This window comes from Ovis aries, chromosome 9, assembly GCF_016772045.2.
Source record: "Ovis aries strain OAR_USU_Benz2616 breed Rambouillet chromosome 9, ARS-UI_Ramb_v3.0, whole genome shotgun sequence".
Classification (NCBI taxonomy): domain Eukaryota; kingdom Metazoa; phylum Chordata; class Mammalia; order Artiodactyla; family Bovidae; genus Ovis; species Ovis aries.
The window spans coordinates 76,417,185-76,423,503 of record NC_056062.1 but is presented as its reverse complement, the minus strand read 5'-3'; the positions used below and the strand labels follow the sequence as shown (position 1 = coordinate 76,423,503).

The 6,319-nt window shown below is 48.8% G+C and overlaps 1 pseudogene; it reads left to right on the top strand.

The window, feature by feature from the left end:
• The first annotated feature begins 1,349 nt into the window (after nucleotides 1-1,349).
• LOC101102991 (cytochrome b-c1 complex subunit 7-like) lies at nucleotides 1,350-1,701 on the top strand (annotated as a pseudogene).
• The last annotated feature ends 4,618 nt before the right edge of the window (nucleotides 1,702-6,319 follow it).

Sequence of the window (6,319 nt, the reverse complement as noted above, 5' to 3'; positions counted from 1 at the left end):
CTTAACAAATGGTTTCTCAAACAAGAAACTCAGCTAAAGACACCATCATTTGCCCCACAGGCTTGCCCTTTGGTGGTTCCGTTACTTACTTTTAGGCAGAACAACACTTAAATCATCTCAGGCCAATGAGAATTCAGCCTAACAGTCCTGGCTTCCCAGGCAGGAGATGCCACCACCTCCCCAACCAGCCCATTCTGTGTCTCCAGCCTCCACTGAGAACACAGGTTTTTATGTGGAAAGTGTTGCTGGAAACGTGACTGATTGTTTCTTTACTTTCCTGGGGAAAGTTTATTTTGAAACAAATTGTTCCTTTCAGAACAAGGCTTGGATCTTACTGTTTAGTCATTTTATTCTGAAGTGGATACAACAGTTTACCTCAACTCGCCCCAGGATTTGTGGGTGCTCACTACAGTGCCTGCAGCCAGCCTGACTCATTAGCTGGCATTATTCATCCCTCCTTCTGGAACGTTGTCAGTGGCATCAATGCCCAGTGACTGCACGGACCCTCTGCTTTGTAGGAAGAATAGGATTAAATAAGAACCCTTCTGTGAGCCATCCTTTAGTCATCTGGTCTCATCCAGACTTGCCTCTCTGTCACTGAGTCAAAATAGAGCCTTTCTGATTCAATCCACTTCCCAGGGAGGGAGATTCTATTTGATCCCCAAATGAAACTCATGATTCTGTTAAAAGCCAGCTCTGCTTTGTGAATCGTGTTTCCAGGAGCCCTGAGCTTGCTTGTAAGCACTGTCAGCCTGGCTTGGGAAGACAGCCTGGGGTCCAGGCCCAAGTGTTCAAGACTTCCTGTGGGTGGTTTTTGTGCAGCGTGACCAGATGAAGAGTCTCCCTCCTCTTCCTAGGCTCCCCGAGTCTGGAGGAAGGGGAGGGGCTGGTCTAGAGGAAGGGGAGGGGCTGGCCTGGAGCTGCTGTGGCTTCTCAGGCCAGGAAACATTCTTTGCATCCTGCCTACTCTGCCTTGTTCCACTGCCCTTGATCCAGACCACTGGTCCAAGCTGCCTAGATAGTCTCCATGTCAAAAGGGCTGTCCTACAATTACCCTAGACAAAGGGAGGCCCATGGGGGAAGGTCTGGCCATGGAACATAGACCAAACTGCCAGTCAGCAGAGTCTGAGCCCTGAGCACAATTCTCTGTGGCTGTAAAGAGAATGCAGGGAGATTCCTCTTCTCTGGTTCTGCACTGGACTAGAGAAGATTCCTTCTCTTCTCTGGTTCTGCACTGGCCTCTGCAAATTTCCCCTTTCGCCTATAGAACATGTTCTTTAATCATGCCATGTGGATGCTGGAATTCATTCCAACCCCTGGTGCAGCACAGGTTCAATAAACTGGGCTTAATGTGAGATGATACAATATATGAGGATGACAATGTAAAAGAAGCCGTAAGAAGGCTTTCTGAGAACCTTTGTAACTACAGAGTGTTTCTCATCAAGAGAGCACTGGACCTGGGCATGAGGCAGCAGATCCTGCCTAAAGAGCAGTGGGCAGAATATGAGGAGGATACATTCTACCTTGAACTATGTCTGAAAGAGATTATTCAGGAAAGAAAAGGGAGAGAAGAATGGGCAAAGAAATAATTTAGTAGTCTAAATCTGTGGATACAGCTGTTCTCAAGTATTTTTATGAAGTTGGTTAAACCTGAAATGTACAATGTAGGACTATTTGGGCTGTAAATGTATTACTTTAAATAAATATTTTAATTATTGCTGGAAAAAAAGGGGTGGCCCAAGGGGCCCACCTGTCTTGGCACTATCTGAGCTTGGCTGAACAATACACAGGTTGTGCTCCAGGAGAGGGACCCCAGCCCCTGTGCTTTCCTTTTTTTTTTTTTTTAGGGACTCTGAGTGGGGACAGAATAGCACCTGATGAGCATATGACAATGCAGGCTTCTGTAATCCTGAGAGTGGTCTAGATGGCAGAGAAAGGCTTCTTGGAAGTGCACACTGATGCTAATAGCGGCCAGGAACCCCTCAGGGGGGTGAGCCCAGCCCTACTCCTAGAGGAGGGGGAGCCCCCGGCTCAGCCAGCTCAGCACCCAGCAACCTGGAGTTCGCACCTAGTCACTCAGCAGAAAATCCTGTCTCTTCACATAATGCTGTTACCCAGTGGGCTTGAAGGCAGGTCTTATTAACCTGACTTTCAGACTGGGTAGCTGAGGCGGAGGAGCCTGGTAGGCTGCAGTCCATGGGGTCGCTAAGAGTCAGACATGACTGAGCGACCTCACTTTCACTTCTCACTCTCATGCATTGAAGAAGGAAATGGCAGCCCACTCCAGTGTTCTTGCCTGGAGAATCCCAGGGACAGCGGAGCCTGGCGGGCTGCCGTCTATGGGGTCGCACAGAGTCAGACACGACTGAAGTGACTTAGCAGCAAGTAACCTAAAATTGCCTGACTATAGAGCCTTATGCCTCCCCCATCCCCTTTTTTTCACCTACTGAACTGCTTCACAAAACCAGTGTGATTGGCTAGCTATGAAGGATGACCAACAGCTCTTCAGGATTTTTTTTAAGGTCAAAGGTCAAAATGCATTCTCTTCAGAAGGCAAGAGGGACAGGCCCTCTGAAACAAGAAAATGTATGAGTGAATGAATGAGTGAGTGAGTGAGTAAGTGAGTGGCTGAATGAGTGAATGCATTCCCTGTACTATAAATAGAGCCATCTTCCACAGCCTCCTTGCGTGCTCTATCCTCTCTCACACCCAGGTACCCAGCTCAGGAGGAAGTTCTGGCAGTCGCCTTCCTGAGGTATGGGCCAGCCCCTCCCTTCCTTGGGCAGAACTGGGTGAGCCCTGAAGAGGGAATTGGAAACCTGGATTTTGGTCCCAAGACAAGTTCCAGAGACTTTCGGAGCTTCCGGTGCCTCTGCTGTTAAGATGGGACAGGAAGTACCTCCTCCCCCCCGCCACCCCCGCAGAGGTGATGTGAGTCTGGGTTGAGGTGAAGTGCCTAAAAGCAGCTCACCAAGAGTGAGGTGTGGCCTCGGGGGAGTGAAGGGAGGGCAGCCTTGAAACAACGGTGGTTCTACACCTCTTCACAGCCAGTGACCCTGCTCTGTGCCAGGGCTGGACACCCAGTCCTCATCTTCCAAGTGTAGGGGCACTCTATAGTTTGACCCACGTGTACCTTTGTCTCACTTTCTCCCTCTCTTCCTATTCTGATCCTGCTAAATTACTCCTATTCTGATAGGAATTTTATAAATCATTCAGAAATGCAAAAATGGAAGATTTTTTTCCTATAACTGAACTTAACTGCTTGTATCCTCATTTGGGGGCTCAGAGAGAAATTCATCATAACCTGAATGATTTCTTGCTTTCCCTCCAGCTGCTAATGGATTTGTCTTCTTTCTTAGAGATGGGAAAACTCCTCCCCCATCATCAAACTCCTCTTCCCCCATTTTCCTTACTCTGTGGTAGATGACAGAGGCTGGCAAACTTTTTCATTTATTAAATGTTGTTGGCTCTGTGGAACATTCTGTCTCTGTGGAGACAACTCAACTCTGCCACTGCAGCAGGAAAACACCTGTTCAATATGTGGAGGAAAGGGTGTGGCTGTGCATGAATAAAGCTTTATTCACAAAAACGTGCGACAGGCCCTGTTTGCTGATCCTGGATTCATAGTATAAACTCTATGATCTCAGTCTTGGCTACTTTAGCTTTTGATATTCAGAGCCAGGCTTTTAAAACCCACAAGAGCCTTTTCTCTCTGAGCCCTGGTTCTTTGTTAGGGAGTCACAGGTTTTAAGGTCATTACTTCTCTGCCTGCTATTTAGGAAAGTCTCCTGAAAGGTCAGAAGCCAGGAACTTGACAATCTGTTCTTTAAGGTTCTACCCTTTCTCCCCTGAAATCTGCTACCTGAGTGGTAGGTAGCAGGGGGGACCCTGGAATAATGCATAGGAAAAAGAAAATTCTTGGTATCTCAAACTTTATCTCATGATAGCGTGCGTGTTTGTGCTAAGTCACTTCAGTCATGTCCAACTCTGTAACCCTATGGACTGTAGCCTGCTAGGCGCTTCTGTCCCTGGGATTCTCCAGGCAAGAACACTGGAGTGGGTTTCCATGCCCTCCTCCAGGAAGATCTTCCTGACTCAGGGATTGAACCAGCAGCTCTTCCATCTCCTGCACTGGTAAGTGGATTCTTTCCCACTAGCGCCACCTGGGGGGCCCATCTCATGATAGCAGTGGTTTGCAAAGTGTGGTCCCAGGCCAGCAGCACCAGCACGGTTAGAATGGCAAATTCTTGCACCCTAACATACATCTATGGAGTCAGAAACTGCGTGGGGCAGGTACTCCACGCTTTCCCAGTCCCTGCTGGTGATTCTGCTGCATGCCAAGGTTCAGGAGCCCTGCACTGCAGTGATGCCTCCTGCACCTTTTTTATTTTTCATATTTTTGTTCATCCTATTTCCTCCTCCTGCATGCTCCTCATGGGTCTCTGCCATCCTCCTTTGAGCCATTCTACCTCTAAAATTTGTTTGAATATGGTCTAGTTCCTTGTGACATGTCCCAAAGTAACTTCATTGTTGTTAACTTCTTTAACTTTTTGCATGTTAATATGTTGCCTCTGTAATGGGCCAAAAAGCATTTTATAAATAAGAATTGGGTTTTAAATATCTTTTGGGCTTCCCAGGTGGCTCAGTGGTAAAGAATCTGCCTGCAGTGCAGGAGATCCGGGTTCGATCCCTGGGTCGGGAAGATGCCCTGGAGACAGGAGTGGCAACCCACTCAAGTATTCTTGCCTGGGAAATCCCATGGACAGAGGAGCCTGATGGGCTACAGTCCACGGGGGTGGCAAAAGAACTGGACAGAAGTTAGTGACTAAGCAACTACAACTTAAACATCTTTGCAGCTCTTCACATCACCTAGAGAACTTCTTGTCTCTGGACAGTTTCCTGGAAGGGATTCTGAGAACGGATCTCAAAGTCAGTGGTCTGAGGGGAGTCTTGTAAGTGATAAGGGGAAGCTGAGAGTAGAGAAGGGAAAATATTGTTCAAGGCTGTGGCTCACGTCTACGCAAGCTATGATTTTGAGGACCATAAACCACACCCAATTTGAGGCAAGGGGTTTGCATCCGTACTCCCTGTCAGGCAGTCATGGGCTATGGGGGTGGTTTCCTCGATGGGGGCAGGCGGTACCTAATGGCCAAGACCACTTCAGAGAGGTTGGCAGCTAGGAGCCATCTGTGGCCACCACATGTGGCAGCTGAGGGGTGAGCACCCTGACCCAGGCAAGGGGATGTGAGCAGGGATTGCACACTGTCCCTGTATATGGTGATGAGTGTGGACTCTGGGATGTGGAAGGGGGAAATGGACCATCTGGAACCACTGAGAACCAGGAGGAAAAGTTGCCGCCCCAAGCACCACACCTTCCTTGAATAAGTACAATTTTTGTGTTTCATCTCACAGATGAGTCATCTCCCACTTTCGTCCCCTAAGCCTCCCCGAAGTCCAAGTCAACCCAAGGCATCTCCAGATGGCTCACCCACGAGGAGGTCCTCTTTGATTGTTCCGGGAGGATTAATTAGTCACCACCGCAAGTATGAAGACCCAATCTAGAGGCAACGCAGCAGAAAACCAGAGAGGGAGGGAGATCCTTGCCTGAGGATAAGGCGAGCACAGAAGGGCCTGAGGAGCACACAGATGGCATGTCATTCAAGAGCTCTTCTGAGAAACGCCAGCGTAGGTTGGCCCAGGCATGTTAAACAGAGCAGCTCAATGACTCACGGTCCTGGCTGCCCACCAGAAGCACCTGAGGGTCTTAAAACACGCTGATGCCCAGGCCCCTCCCTTGAGGTTCGGCTGTGAGCGGGGCCTCAGAGCCTTGGTGGTGGGGGATGGGGGTGTGTCAGCATTTCTCTTTTTTAAAGCTCCCTGGATGATTCCAATGTGCATTTAAGACTTGAAGAGCACTGCTGTAAGGCTTGCAGTTTATTTGAACTTGCAGTCAAGGTTTATCGCTTTCTCCCCAAGTATTTATCTAGCTGCCCAGTCCTGTGTTTGACACCACAGAGAAACCAAAGAACTGTGAAAAACTGGAGGGGGCCGTGGACCTGGGGAGGCAGAAGGTCTGGGCTCCAGCTCCAACTCTGCCACTTCCCAGCTGGGTGACTTTGGGGAAGGCATTTGGTCATTTGGTTCTGTTTCCTCACCTCTGGAAAACTGGGATAAGGGCTCAGAGACCTGAAAAGGAGAAAACCAAGGGTTAATGCCTTCTTCAGCTCCTAAACCAAAGCAGAATTCACAATAAGGACTTATAATCCTTTCCAGAACTCACTGAGCGAAACGTCGCAGAGTTCTCCTTCCCGTCGGAGCA